The sequence below is a fragment of the Pteropus vampyrus genome, unplaced genomic scaffold (genome assembly GCF_000151845.1).
Source record: "Pteropus vampyrus isolate Shadow unplaced genomic scaffold, Pvam_2.0 Scaffold47, whole genome shotgun sequence".
Taxonomy (NCBI): domain Eukaryota; kingdom Metazoa; phylum Chordata; class Mammalia; order Chiroptera; family Pteropodidae; genus Pteropus; species Pteropus vampyrus.
The window spans coordinates 1,779,148-1,795,500 of record NW_011888828.1 but is presented as its reverse complement, the minus strand read 5'-3'; the positions used below and the strand labels follow the sequence as shown (position 1 = coordinate 1,795,500).

Here is a 16,353-nt window from a genome sequence, read left to right as displayed (position 1 = left end):
TACAGTAAAAAATGAGACATCTTGACTTAGGGAAACATGGGCTGCAGTGTGCGTGCTGGGTGCCGGGAGCCGAGAGAGTCCCTTCCAGGTGCTTTCATCCACCCATAGGCCTTGCTTCAGGCCACTCACCTGAAGAACAGGAAGTTGTCTTTTTGCTAATGAGGAGTGATTATGAGGCTGGGAAAGGGAAAGGTGTGAAGAGCTATTTAGTGAACAGGATTGTTGAGGCGGAGCTGCCAGCAGAGAGTTCTCCTGGAGCTGACAACCCGCTGACTAAGGTGATGCTCTAAACCTGGCCTGAGACAGGGGTGTGGTGGGCCTGCTCTGCCAGGTATTGACCCTTTAGTTGCTCAGTCCTGGGGAGGTGTGAGGAGGCCCTGGGGGAGCGGTAATAGCTTTTAGCACACCAGTAGGAAACTGTTGCTGCATGTTAACAAGGATGTGGCAGTACCTGTGCTTAGGGAGTGGGATGTCAGCCCTGGCCAGCAAAGAAGTGTGAAGGTGAATTCCTGCAGTGCCAGCGAAGCCTTTGCATGCTGAGCCAGCCTCACTCCAGGGTGGTGTAACCGGAAATCAGAAAGGGGGTTGGTGGAAGAGAATCCCATTCAGAGTCAGAGTATCAAAACAGATTAGGCTGTGGATTTAATGGATAGGAATTCTTTAGAAAGGTATTAAATAGGACTTGCCTAGGTATTACTCCAGAAGCTTGGCCTAAACTACAGCTTCGAAAAACAAAACAGAACATTTCAGATCACTGATCACTGTATTGAAACAGAATTTTCCGTGGAAGCCTGGTATACAAAAGATAAACACAGGCCGCTTTATTACACTGGGGATGGGGAGGCCCACTGAGGCAGAGGGATATTTTATGTCTTTCAGGAACTGCCCCACCCCCACCCCCATCTTATTCAGTTGGGGTTGCCATGCCTGGCAGGGAAGACCAGCCCTATTCCCCCAACCCCAGAAATGTATCTCAGATAGTCTGATTCTGTCCCCTCTGCACAGAAGTGTGTGTGGTGTGACCACAGCAATGTCACGGTTGTCTCCTTGATTTTGTGAATGATTTAGGGTTGGACGTTTATGAAGACAGATTTGAAGGGAATGTTGCTTGAGGACTTTGGGGAAGGTTTCTCAACCTCTAAAGAACACCGGCGAGGATGCGATGCTGGGGGTGGGGTGGCAGATGGATGGCAAGGTGGGAAGATTCTGTTGAGCTGCTGAATCTACCTGCCCTGGAACCATCTGCTCTAGGACTTCAGGTCACGGGACTCAAGTGAGAGAAATACTCTTATTTACCTTGTTCTGAGTTAGGCCTCATGCTGCTTGAAGCTGAAAACATCCTGTTACACCTGTGTTTTAGGCACCTCTCCTCTGGCCCCTGTTGGAAACCTCTGACTGACTCCCTGACCCAGTCTGCCACTTTCTGCTCCATAGAATCATCTACCTAGAGAGTTAATTTGCTTTAATTAGGCCTTATGTTTTATGTTATTCATATTCTCAAAGGCATATTTTTGAAGTCTGCACCTCAGGCCAAGCATTTTCCATGTCATAGGTGTATCACATGTCTGTCGGTGCTGTTTTGTCCTATTCTGGAAGAGAAAGTCACTTGTGTGCCGAACTCACAGACGTGAAATTACAAAGTGATGACAAATATCGGTGCCTGGCTGTTTTTATCACAGACTGTGGTCTTCTCCACTCTTCACTATTTCATCTTTGTTCACAGAGATATATCACAGAATACAGAAACACTTATTTTTTCTTTTCCTCAAGAAAATTTCAAAAATAAAGACAACTCGAAAGAATTCCACAGTGGACTCCCAGATGTACCTCTCCAAGAATCAGCTTCTGTTAACATCCTTAGAGCTTTTGATAGCAGAGGCCAGTGTTTAAGCACTTTGAAGCTTTTGACTAAATAAAGAAAAACGTTATGGTGCCTCTTCGGTCTTTGTATTTTGTCAGATTTAAGGCACAGCTCCTTTTCTGTCTGCCTGCCTGCCATTCTCTGAGTTTATGTAAGTTGGAGGAGGCGGGTGGGAGAAGATGTAGGAGGATGGAAAATGAACATCTTGCTTTACTCACAAACAGTGCTCAGTGGGTCCCAGACAGAGCCAGGGGTTTTGAGGTGTCCTCTGCAGGGAGCCTTTCCCCTTTCAGGCCTTTTCTTTACATGCTTTTGTCCCCTAAGAAGATGAAGAGAGTGTCAGGGGCCCTTCGGCGCTGGGAACTTTTCCTAAAAGTCCACTCTAGGCCGAGAAGCCCGGATCGTAGCAGCAGAGCCAAGAAGGGCCGAGGCCAGCTTTCTCAGCTCTCCCACTCATTTCCGGCTTGCTGTCTAATTTGAAATCCTGGAACATGTGTTTTAGTGCATTGGTTCATAAAATGTTTTTTGCAGGATTCTGGAATAGAGGCTGTGCATTCTTTGGTACAACCTACATGGATAACTGCAGTATGTGAGTGTGAGATTGTGTGTATGTAGTGTGTATTTTTGGAGGTAAGTAGGGAGGTAGAGGGTGAATGCAGTTCTTTTAAATTCTCTCTCCACAAGATGCAGAATGTGTTCTCCCTTAGTATTTATGCAGAATACGAACAATGAAGAGTCGAGCTCCTGTCACCCCTGGGTCCCCAGGAGCTTCTTGTTCGGCCCTTCTGGGCAAGCCTGGCCTTCCCAAGTTGCCCTCATCTTTTTCCATTTCAATCACTTTGGAAACTAGTAGTTGGATGCTGGCAATCAAGAAGTTGCCATTTAGAAGTTTATAGAACATATGCCGGAGAGAGTCAGTTCCAAACTTTGCAGTTATATCAGCTTGAGCTTTTGCCAGCCTTTCTTGGAAAAAAAACCTGCTGGAATGAAGAGAAACCTCACGATACTGCACAGCATAGCCGGTTCTGCGTTTGTAGTGTGTCAGCCTGGATTGGTTTTGTTGTCCTTTTCTCTGAATGTCGTCTTACGTAGAGAACTTGGGCTGCCTCTCATTTTCTGAAACCTTTGTCTTGCATTTTTTGTAGGTAGGCACAAGTCATTTTTTTCCCCCTTCTTTAGCATTTACGGGTGAGTCAGACCTGAATTCACTGCTTTATAGCTCCAAGAATGTGCCCTCTGTCTTAGGAGCCCTGGTCCTGGGCTGTCCCTTTCCCACCGTTAGTGATGCTCAGGCATTGGAGCTCAGAGTCATCCTTGGGAGGCTTAGGAGTTGCCCGGCTCTCTCATCTGCCAGACTACTGACTGACCTGCAGCATCACGCGGCATGGCTGCGGCCAGGCTGTGGTACACTCTCCACTGATGTATCAGTCTCGACAGGAATCAGCCAACTCTGTGCCAGTGAAGAAATAAATCCCTGTACGGCATCCTTTACACTTGATGGATTCTTCAGCTCCACCTTGAACACTTCAGGTGACGGGCGTTCAGCTCTGCACTAGACTGCCCGGATTGAGCCTCTTGTGCTGTTAAGATGTTCTTTGAGCTTTCACATTTGCCATCTTAGGCCTTCCGCCACTGATCCCAGCCTGCCTCCCGAAGCTGTGCAGAACAGGTCTGTACCCTGCCGTTGGACACACAGTTCTTCACAGATTCAGAAACAGTTATCAGATCTCATCTTTGGCTTGATTATACCTAATTATTTTTTTAACTTCTACAGGCTAAACTGTTGCTCATTTTTTTTTTTTTTTTTTAATTTTCAGTTCTGGTGTTAACTGGGTCAGAACTTTTTTTAAGCTAAAGTTTAGCTAAAACTGGATAAAGTGATTCAGTTGAGATCTGAATGGTGCCATGTGTGGTGAATTCATTTCTTTTTTTTTTCCTTTTTTTGGTTGGACTTTACTTATTTTAATGAAGCCTAAGATTTCATTAGCACTTCTATTAGTCAATTCCTTGGACCATGTTGATTTTATGGCCAAACAAAAATAAGAACAGAAACAAAAAAAACTCTTAAACCTCTTTTTTTTTTTCTCTTTTCCTTCTTTTTACCAGGAACTGTTAAATTCTTTTTCTCAATATACACTTAAGTAGTTCATTGCCTTCTTTAAAAAACAAAAATTTAAGTGTAAGTATTTACCTTTGGTCTTGCTGAGGTTTCTGTCTTGTTGATTTGGTCTTACCTTAGCCTGTTGAGACCAAAGAAAAATATATACACACAGACACGCACACACACGCACGTGCGCGCACGCACACACACGCGCGCATTTTCCCCCCTAATTGTGAAAATCGGTTCCAGAATGACCATAGGATGACTTAGTCTCCTCCCTCTCCCGAAACCTCATTTAATATGACAGGACAGAAATTTAAAAGGTAGAAAAAGCCCATCATGAAGAAATGTTTAGGGGAGGGAGCTATCAATGGCTAAGAAATTTTTTTTAAATTCTGGAAGCTTGAAAATGGATGAGATGGTAGGTCATGAAGGAGACAGTCATGAAGCCTACAATGTGAAAGATTAAGAGGGTCCACCAAGCATACTGTGAAATTTCAGCACAAGGGTAAAGAGAATATTCTCAAACTTTGTGTGTGCGTGTGTGTGTGTGTGTGTGTGTGAGAGAGAGAGAGAGAGAGAGAGAAAGAGAGAGAAAGAGAGAGAAAGAGAGAGAAAGAGAGAGGAGAGAGAGAGAGAGAGAGTGAGAGAGTGAGGGTGGGCAGGGTTTGGCAGGGAATAGGTCATTAATGAAGCCACCACATTTCTAGGACTTCTGATTGACCAAGCTAGATGCCTAACTGAGGATGGGACTTAGAATGCCCACCTCACAAGGTTGTTGCAAGTATGAAATGATATATATAAAGTACCTAATATATTTTCTGGCACGTGGCAAGAACTCTTAGGTGCATATGCAGGCGTTACTGCTATTCTCACCATCCCTACTACGACTATGATGATGAAGAAGTATATCAGGATCAGATCAGCTTTGTGAGACAGAAAACCCTGTGGCATAAATAAGATAGAAGTGAAGTAAGCAAGGTAGTATTTTCCCTCTAGACTTGCTTATCTGAGAGAGCAAGAGCAAGCCGGAGCTGCTGCCATAGTTCTGTGATCTTCAAGATGGTGGCTCCATTTTACACAAACTAGTGTAAAATGACTACTCACCTGCAGTTCATGTCCCCTCAGGGGAGGAGAAAGGGGCTGTAGGAGACTTTGTTCCCCTCTTTCCTTTAAGGCCACTTCCTGGAAGTAGCCTCAAAATGTCAACATACAGTCTCATTCCTAGAACTTAGCAACATGGTTGTATCTCGGTTGCAAGGTATTCTGGTAAAAAAAATCTATCCTACAGCCATGAGCCTAGTTAAGAATTTCTTTTAAGGAGGAAGGGGAAAATAGCCATTGGGGTCGACAGCTTTCATTCTCCTTGTCACAGTAAGCCTTTATAATGCATCAGATCCTAAACTCCTGGAGCATAAGGTTAGTTTCAACTCTTTGGGAGTTAACACAAAGGTCTAGTGACATAATTAACTTATACTTTGGTTGATCTATGAATTATTATGTGTTCAACTAGGCATTACAACCACAGAAGCTTTTAATATGGCTGAAATGTATTTCATAGGACTCTGCCGAAAGAGTTCAGCCTAACATTACTTTGAAAAGATCTGCAGATAAGGAGAAAGCTGGAAATTTCTGAGACTTTTGTGAGGCTGGTATTAGTCATACATTATTCTTTCTTTTGGTAGGGAGACGATTTATGCAGATTGCTTTGACTGTTAGAGTATGCTTAGAGAGTTTGGTGATCATAACTTCTTGTTATTTGATCTCTCTGCCCTGGGAATGCTGTAACTCTCTGTGTTTATTCCTGGGAAAGCTACATCTTTGATTTTTCACATTATCCCCTTCTGTTAGGATAACTGTGGGGTCCATGACCCTGTTCCTAGACACAGAATTTCTAGAAAGCCAGTTACTGCAAGGTCTTATCTTGCTAGATGACCCCCTTTTTTTCCCCCTAGTCTTCTTGACCATGTTTATTTCTGTTGACCCAAATACTTGAGATTTATTTTTAGTTGGAAAAACTCAGAGATGCCTGAAGGTTAATCGTAAACTCTATAAACTGTGCATTGAAACAAACAAAGATGTAATTTTAGTTTCTCACACTTGGAGAGTGCTTTCTCGCTTAGGAAATTTCTCAAGAACCTTAACACTTAGCAAATGTTCATGTGATGTTTTCCATTGCTATAACTTTCTTGCTTAATTCACTTTTTCCCTTATTCATTTTCAGAATGCAAGTGAATTTTCACATTCCAGGGATTTGGTTATTTCTTCTTGCCCTTTGGAGTATAACTTAGCTTTTAAACATAAACTAGGACAGTATTAACCATATTAGATAGGATAGAATAGGGTAAAGTGGCAGAATTGGACAGCTGTTTAAAATATAGCAAAATGAGTTGATTTTGTGAGTTACTGTCATTTTCAAATTCAGACTTTTTTTATACTCAATTCTATTTCAAGCAACTACTAGGATATAGCTTTGAAAAATCTATTAGGATCTACGGCCATGCCACCCTGAACGAGCCCGATCCCGTCGGATCTCGGAAGCAAGCAGGGTTGAGCTTGGTTAGTACTTGGATGGAAGACCACCTAAGACGACCAGGTGCTATAGTGTAAAAAATAAAAAATAAGGGATTGTAAGCTGACAAGGTCCTTGCAATCTGTGAGGTCAAGCAAGGGTTGCCTTGCCTGAAAAAAAAATCTATTAGGATATACTGTTGGATAAACTGAAATATTAATAGTTAGAAAAAATATTGGGTATATATTAAATTAATGCCTTAACTCAGTTTCATGACCAGAGACAAGACAAGGAGTCAGAGAACCTGGGTCCTACAGCTTACTAGTGATGCGATCTGGGGAAGTCATTTGACTTGTAAGTCTATTTTACCACAAACAAAATAAGGCTGGTGTGTGCCTTGCCAGCCTCATTGCAAGAATGTAATAAGATACTGGTTATGAAAGTGCTTTGACAGTGATCAAGGGTCATGAAATGTAAGGCTATTTTATGATAGAGTCACAGCTGAGAGTAGAAGCAAATCTTTAATAAGGAAAGAAAAACCAGAAAACACTGCTTTTCAATATATATTGTTTTCAATATATATATTGAAGCTTTTGGTTTTAAATGGATAATGAAAGCTAAATGCATTGGTTCTTTGTGTTTTATCCTAAGCAAGAGAAATATTGGCTTCTTAGAATGATAATTATTTTGTTGCTTGCTTAGTCTGAGTCGTAATATAAATTTTCTTATCTACAGCCATGCCACCCTGGACGTTGCCCGATCTAGTCTGATATCGGAAGCTAAGCAGGGTCGGGCCTGGTTAGTACTTGGATGGGAGACCACCTAGGAATACCAGATGCTGTAGGCGTTAGAAAAAAGGTTTTTTTTTCTTATAAACAATGATTTTTTTCATGTATCCCATGGAAGTAGGAAATTGTTATGCTTCTTTTAACTAGGCTATCAGATTTGCTTCTAATGAAAAGACTTGTTCCACAAATGAATGGAATTGAGGATCTGTGAAAAACAGAATCTGTGACCTTCTGCGCCTTCATCACATTTACTGCCGACCATACTTCGATGTCCAGGATGGATGTGTTCACTTGCAACTTGGCTTGCTTTTCCAGAGTGACCAGCTTTGCTGAGTAGTAATAGGTCAGGGTTCCATGGTGGCAGGTGGGAGCAAACTGCAGGGTTGGAGAGCAAGCCTCAGGGCAACTTCAGAGTTGTATTATTTGAATTAGAATTCGAAAGCATATTAGGCACTGAAGAGAAAAAAATGTTAACTCATACGTCTCAGTATTCAGGTTCTCAGTTTGGGAAATGAGTTATAAGCCCGTGACACATTAATGGTATAAGATAGTACTGTAAATTGCCCAGTTAAAATGTCTTATGCCAGTAAAATGAGTTGGACTATAAAATTATAAGAATTCAGAAAGAGGGAACTAATTTCAGGTCAGAATGTCAAGAGAGAGACTTGTGTAGTAAGCAGGACAGGACTTGAGAGGAACGAGAGACATCAAATTGGAAATGAGTTGGAAGAAGGGCATGTCCCGGACTCTGTGAGGGGATTGCTCGGCTAGCAGAGAGCTTGTTTGGGGTGTCAAACATTAGCACGACAGATATGTTATACCAGATTTTGATAGCTTAAGTTCTTGCCCAAGGAATTAAAACTTTTCTATGAAGCAAAAAGGATCAGAGAGAAAGCGGTTTGAAGTAGACGATAGCAAAGAAACCACAACTTATGTGTAATTGGATTGTGAAGAAGAAAATCACATGGTGCAGTGGTACTAATATTTAAATGCCAAGGAAACTTTCTGGAAATGAAAGAAGACCTGAATCTATAAATTGGAAGAGCCCACCCAGTATCTGAGGAAATTAACCCAAAATGATCATCATGGAGTTATATTCTTGGAAAAATGTTAGACTTCAAAGAAAAAGAGAAACGAAAAGAATTTTCAAGGACTCCATGCAAAAAGATTGAATAATATCAAAGGGCAAAAAGAGTTGAGCCATAATCACATTTCTTAAATGACATGCAAAGCAAGGCCACAGTGGAGCAGCATTTTATAGAGAGTGATCACCATGGATTTATACCCAGCCAAGCTATTCTTCAGATATCGAAGTTAGAAGAGCAATTTTTAAACATACACAAACTCAGAAAACTTTATACTTTGAGCCCTTGTTGAGGAATCTTAAGAGAATGGACTTCATTTAACCAAGAAATGACCTAGGAAACTTCTGCAAAGTGTCTGAGCCTGAGCATTTCATATTTTGTTTGCAGATTTTAAGACTAAAATGGAGTAAGAAACAAGAATGGGAGGATAAAATCTTTCCCTTAATCGTAATTGGAAGCTCTTTGAGGTTATTTTCTGTCATAGTGTGGGTTCTTAGAAGCGGATGCTGAGACAGAATTTGGTGTACAGGATATTTATGAAGGATTAACGCCTGTGAAAGGGAGGGGGCAGAAGTCAAGCTGCAGTGCAGGCCCACAGAGACTTGACCAGAACCACAGGAGGCTTTGGCATGTTTATGGCCCATCAGAGCTGTCCAGTTTGGGGCTGAAATGGTTGAGCTTTTGTACCCATCATCATCAATCACTGGATGTATAGACCGCCTTTCAAAGCGCATGTTTTTAGATGGGTGACTCTTTATAGCTGAGGTGGACCCTGAAGGAGCTGACCGCTGGAAGCTGTCCACCCACCGCTGTCTGCGTGGCACATCCCTATGTCTGCCGTACTCTCTTTTTCTTTAGTAGAAGACAGTGGCCAAAGTGATCGTTTAGAAAGATGAATTTCTTCTCCTTGTGGTAGACTTCTACTATTTAGTGATTTCCCAGAATCTTTTGAACAGCCTCTCCGGAGACATTTGGATAGTTCGCTGTATTGTGAATCCTGACTCTCCAACAGAGAGTAAATATACAGCAGAGGTCCAGAACATAAGAACCCATCAACCTCTGTTACCCAGCCTCTCTTGCTTGTGAGGGCGCAGACGTATGACTTAAAGTTCTGCCAGTTTGAGTGAGATCCCCTAACAAGACACATGAAATGTGGAAAAACAGGCAAAGCGTGTAGTACCCATTTTGGTGTTGGTGTATCCTTGGAGGCTGCTTCTCGATCATAGTGGAGCTGGAGTGGTTCCGGTGATGGTACTGCTCCCTTACCAGACCAGTTCTACGGTATGATTCAGCCTAGATCCTGGGATGGAGTATAACCTAATACCCTGCTGCAATAAAAGCCTTTAAAACATGTAGAGTGGCTTCTGTGATTGGCAACTAAGGACATGACATGTGCTCTGCATGGATTGTGGGGGAAATAGCTTGGAGTAGGGGAGATCAGTTAAAAGACCACTACCCATCGTCCAGGTGGGAACTGGTGAATCCTGAACGAGGATGGACTTGATAGAACATAAGGAGAAAATGAAAGAAGGAATAAGTCACATTAATGATAGTTAGAATAAGGAACTGAAGGGGGAAAATCAGACAACATTCCAAGCATTACCTCTGGGTTATGGTTTGGGTGTGATACAGGAATGTTTGGGTGTATGTGAATACTAGTGAGATCTAGACATTTTAATTTGTAGCCTACTGTGTGTTGTGTTTACTATATGCTAATAGTATTTTCATGATTTTAAAAAAGATAGCTCTAAGATTTGAGCCAGGATGATTAGAAAAATTGTAATGTCCAGATATCACATTTGGGTATGTGTATTTATACCTGTGTTTGAACAGTTATGTTTTCCTAATCTGGGAAGTCACAGTGAGTCAAATGAAGGAAGGCTATAAAGACTGGCATTGTGTAGTTAGAATCTTGTGCAGATGTGCCATCTGAATCCTAAGTTCAGAACTCGTAAAACACAATTGCTGAGTTCCTGCTTTGTACCCAGCAATGTGCTAGATTGTCTGAATGTTCTCTCAGGTGGTGCTTTTTTTTCACATCTGTATTGTAGATGATGTCATCCACTGAATAGATTCCCATTACAGATTGATTAATGATGTGTATCTCAAAGGTTTCCTTGAATTGAGAGATGTGATTCAGGGTTTGCTTTAAAGGGCTTCTTTTAAAGAAGTTAAAAAGATGGTAAATTTTTATCTGCATAGAATTCTACCACCTATGATGTTTTCTAAATTAATAATACATCTTAAAAGTTAAAATAGGTTAACCTTGGATTAATCTTCAAATCAGAAATATACACCACCCCTCCACAATTAAAAATGAATTTCAGTATTTAGGTATGAATTAGTTTAGTTAGTCTCAACCCTGGCCACGCTTTAGAATCACCTGGAGAGTTTTAAGAAAGAAAATATTAATGCTACTAGCCCCACCCTACACTAATTGAGAATATGGGAAGCCAAAGTCGAATCTGCTGCATGGGGATTGCTTTTGTGATTGGCCAGCAGCTGCTTTTATGGTGCCCTTGTTTTGAGCTTGCAAGCTGGCCTATGATCTGTGAGGAAAGGGATGACAGTGTTGATTTCATAGAAGGCTAAATTTTCATTTTAAAATGGAAGCCCATTTGACGATATGAAGGTTTTTGAAAACACTCATCTTTATATTAAGATTTTTGTAACCCGACTCTCATTTTTTAAAGAATATGTGTATGAGACAGCCCAAATTAGAATCAGACTAAGGGTACCTTTTTCTTAATCTTTATCCTGTGCTTTCCTTTCATCCCCATCTGTCTTTGAACTTGGGGTCTATCCTTGCCTGAGTCTTAGAGCAGTGGCCTTCAGATCCAAGAGAATACACACCTGGGGGTAGTTTGAAGCCTTTTCAAGGGACGTGCAGGCACCTGTAATTTAAAGAGAATCAATTTCAGATTCTTAGATCTTCAGTGTAATTAGTCCTAAAATGGACCTGCCTGAGAAAATGCCCGTGGCCGGGTAGCCTGCTGGTTTTCCTTTCACGCCTCCCCTTTCTGAATTACCATTCTTTAAAGGGAAGACACACCTCTCACCTTCCCTCAATCATCAAGGTGCCAGGCAGAGGGATAATTAAAATATTGGCGTGGCTGCTGAGAAAGTGAGTGACTCCAATCACTGCGTAAAGGATCCTTTTGCAAATAAATTTCCTGTTCTTTACTTTCGATAAAATTTAAGAAAGAAAACTTAATTGATCAGCTGATAGATTGAGTATTGCGCCCATGGATGCATATTATTATTATTTGCTGGAAAAATCTTTCCATTTCCATCTACCTATTTATGTGAACACATTTTCTTAGCGTTTCCATCTATAAGAGCTAAACAAAATAGATTTCATGTGGAATCTTATCTTATTTCAGTAATAAGTAATAATCTACAAAGAATGAGCTTGTGGGAGAGAAAGTCCCATCCATGTCATTCAGACACACATAACCCATAAAAATTTACTTATATTGAATAATTTGTGATATTTCTTTTGGTCAGTGTTGTCCTTACAATAATGATTATATTTCACTCAGTTTGGAAGAAACTTTTAACACTGGTTTTTCTGGTCAAATACATAAATCTCAAATTGTTTACAGACTTTTGTTGCAAAGAGGTATGGTAGACTTTTAAGCATAAAAGTATATTAGGATGGAATACTTTGGGGAAAGTGGAATGGAAAGATGAGATCAAGGAGAAAGGGAAATGATGTACAATTTCCAGCTCTTAAACAGTTTATTCATTTATTTTTTTAAGGGGATGTTGGTATGTGGGAAGTAAATGGTGATGGAATTTAGACTAGAATAGATATATTTAAAAGCGATGTCATAGTTTTATTTAAAACTTAGTTATAATATTGCCAGAAATTATTTTTTTTTTTTGCATCCACTTAAAATTACAGTGTGAAATTTTGAATATTAACTTAAAAACGTATGGAGTACATACCTTTTTCAGATGCTTTTTGGGATTATGCAAACAGCGATGGGAAGAACCCTGAGTAAGGCCTATCACGAGGGCAGGGAAGATGAAGAAGATAAAGTTATTTATTTCGTTCATTAGTTAAAATACCTGGAAAGATGATGTGATTGGATATTTTAACAAAGAAAAGATAGTTTGCCAGACTTTTAATATGACATCCAAAAACACACGCTCTCCTTTCTACGATCCCGTAACGTTTCTGGGCCCATTCTTCTCGGAGCCTTTTTCGATGGTGTTCCCGATATCTTCATGTCTTCTGCCTTCCTCCTGCTCAAGAATTTCTCATTTTTTTTATGGTGTTATTTTAATTACGTAGGACTTTTATATTACCAGTAGATGTCAATGGGGTTTTAACTCAGCTTTTCACACTCAGGTATGCCTTCCTCTTCTGAGAATTTTCACTTTTCATTGGCTGGTTTTAGTTATCAAGGAGCTTAGATTGAGAATGCATAAAGAAGTAGATGAAGCCCTGAGAAAGAGTCCAGATATTCTGTGGTCTCATTGAGGCTCTATTGCCAACAAGCTGTTTGAATTTACAGATACTTTGCAGACTGTCTCGTTGGCCCAAGGGGTCGGGGGTGTTGGTACCTTTCCTGTTGCCCTTCCCAGAGCACATCTGTGTACTTAATAGAGAAAAGTGTGAGACTTGACTACAAAAAACTTATTTCTGTTGGTTCTAGGTCTCTACTGGGTAAGATAGGAGCACTACTCTATCATTTCTGAGTGGACAGTTTTGAAAAGATACCACCAAAAGATACTTATCAGATGAGTAAACCGAAGACTGAGATAAGGCAGAAAGCATTCAGTTTGCTTTTTATATTTGATGAGCAGATTATGTATTTAATCAGTATAGGTATTCTTGTTTTCTTTTTTAATCTCCGAGTTCCAGTACTGAGGTTTCATAGGCACGCATAAGCTCTTATAACACAAAAATATGCGATAATAAATGTAACACTTGTAGAATAGGTCTCCATTCAAACATGACTTCCTGCTAGTACTAGCTTCTCGTCTGGCCATTTCTCATCTGGTCCGTAGCCAGTGTTTTTGTGTTGGCAATTGAAGGAGAGAAAATTGACAAAGGCAATATATCTGATGCTTCAAAAGATGGTGCTTTACATTTCAACACATTAACAGATGCCCTTGTAAAAATTAATAGGGCCCTTAAATATTTTAGCAAATTACCTGTCACTCCCCCTATGTCAACTCATGCTAGTATTTGTCAAGAATCATGAAAAAAGTTTTCAATTTTTGACTCATTCTTTGTTCCTGCTGAGACTTAGAACATGGTTGGGATTATAACAAACTTTATTAAATATACAACTTATTTTCATTACTTAGTTTTATTTTTTAAGATGTAAAGCCCCAGATAAATCACTCATTTTTTTACTCTCTCACTGGTGTGGATTTTAAGTGGATTCCTTTGAGCAGCTTCCATCAGGCCCCAGTTTTCCCAGGGGGATGGCACAGCACAGGCTTTGGAAGCATAAACCTGGGTTTGTGTCCTGGCTCAGCCCCTTGTCCTGGGCAGCCTTGGCCAGATAAATATGTGCCTGCTTTGATTTCCTCCTCTGTAAAACGAGATTAATGGTACCTTTTCCAGACTGTCGTTGAGAAGGTTTAGTGGCAGAATGCAGAGAAAGCACGAGTGGGGAGCCTACACAAGAGCAAGTGCCGTCACAGGACCAGAGGCTGTCATTAATTATTTGCCATGTTACTCTTGTATCTCAGTTGCTTTGCACTTGGCATTTGTCTCAGCTGAGATGAGAATTGCTTCTTAAACGATGAGAAACAAGTCAAGAATGCGTAATGATGTAAGTAGAAGGTCATGTTTTCATTTTCAAAATGGAAATTGTTTGTTTTAAAGATTTAATCATAATAGCTAGTTTTCGAGTGCTTGCTTTATGCTAGATACTTTTTAAAGCCTCTATAAACGGAATCTCATTTAATCCTTCAAATAAAACTATGGGCTAGATACTGTTATGGGCACCATTACTAGCCCCATCATGTAATAGAAAACCAGAGTTAGTACTCACGCAAGCGTGCCAGCTGGTAAGCGTAATGCCTGTTGTTAATTTTTTTTTTTTTTTTTTAGAAAATACTATGAAGTGTAAAGAAGAAAATTAAAACCACCATAAGGTAGAGAGATAAGTGCTGTAGTTTTTGAAATAGCATCTTTGTTGAGATAATAATTCACACAGTCTCACATAAATGCACCCTGTTAACATCGACAATTTGGTGGTTTTTAGTGTATAAACAGTTATACAACTATCACTACTGTCTAATTTTAGAACATTTTCATCACCTCAAAAAGAAATATCATACCCATTAGCAGTCACTTCCAATCCTTCCACTTCAGTCCCTGGCAACCACTATCTACTTTCTATCTCTATAGACTTGCTTATTCTGAATATTTCATATAGATGAGATCATACAACATGTGGTCTTTTTTGTGACTGTCTTCTTTTAGCATAATGTTTTCAAGGTTTACCCACATCGTAGTGTATGTGAGTACATCATTCCTTTGTATTACCAAATCATATGTCATTGTATGGCTATGCCATGTTTTGTCCGTCCATCCATCAATTAGTATACATTTGGGATGTTTCCTATTTTGAGCTATTATGAATAATGTTACTGTGAACATTGATTTATAGGCTTTTGTGTGGACATATGTTTTCAGCTCTGTTGGGTACGTGTCTAAGAGTGAAATTGCTGGTTCACATGGGACCTCTCTGTGTTACATTTTGAAGAACTGCTAAACTTTTTCCAGAGTGTCTACACCACTCGATATTCCCACCAGCAACGTATGAGGGCCCTGATTTCTCCACATCCCCACCAGCCCGTATTAGCCAAATTTTTGATTATAGCCATGCTAGTGGGTATGAAGCGGTATCTCACAGTGGTTTGGATTTACATTTTCTCTAACGACTGGTCATGTTGGGCATCTTTTCATGTGCCTTTTGTCCATTTGCTTATATTCTTTGGAGAAATGTCTACTCAATCCTTTGCCGATTTTAAATTGTATTAATCGTATCTTTTTTGTTGAGTTGTATCCTGTAGGGTTTTAATGTATCCTGACAGAACTTTTTTTCTATTAATAGAGTATAATATTTTTGCTATATATTTTTAAATAGAATTATTTGACATGTACAGTTATTTAACTTGATTTTTCTTTTTCTTTTCTAGCTTGAGATATAATTGACATTCATCACTAAGTTTAAGATGTACAGCATAATGGTTTGACTTACATATATTGTGAAATGATTACTGCAGTGAGTTTAGTTAGCATCCATCTCATATAGATAAAATAAAAATAAAAATCAGAAAAAGAAAAAAAAAAGTGTTCCTTGTGATGAGAACTCTTAAGATTTACTCCCTTAATACCTTTCCTATGTATCATACAGCAGTTTACTGTAGCCATCATGTTGCACGTCACATCCCTAGAACTTATTTATCTTGCAACTGGAAGTTTGTACCTTTTGGCCACCTTCCTCCAATTCCCCCTCTCTCCTCACCCCCTGATTCTAGTAACCGCAAGTGTGATCTCTTTTTCTAGGAGTTTGGTTTGTTTGTATTAGATTCTACGTATAAGTGAGATCATACAGTATTTGTTTTTCTGTTATTTCACTTAGCATAATGCCCACAGGGTCCATCCATGTGGTTGCAAATGGCAGAATTTCCTCATTTTTTATAAGTAATGTTCCATTGTGTGTATGTACACACACACACACACACACACACACACACACACACACACACACAACACCACACCACAACTTCTTTATCCATTCATCCATTGATGGATGCTTAGGTTGTTTTCTCGTCTTGGCAACTGTTAATAATGCTGCTGTGAACGTTGAGAGTGCATATATCTTTTCGAGTTAGTATAACTTGATTTTTAAACTTAATATGAGCATCTTTTCATGTCTGTATCTAATTACGTCACTTTTAATGACTGCTTTATACTTCATTGTACAAATGTTCCATAATTTATAGTCTAATACTTTATAGATGGGATTTAT

At 39.8% G+C, this 16,353-nt stretch overlaps 1 protein-coding gene and 2 pseudogenes across 1 annotated transcript in view; all 3 read left to right on the top strand.

The window, feature by feature from the left end:
• Positions 1-16,353, top strand: part of TMEM131L (transmembrane 131 like) — a 146,251-nt gene that overhangs the window by 26,063 nt on the left and 103,835 nt on the right. The gene's annotated exons all lie outside the window — the stretch shown is intronic.
• Positions 6,453-6,570, top strand: LOC111739138 (annotated as a pseudogene).
• LOC111739176 lies at positions 7,202-7,321 on the top strand (annotated as a pseudogene).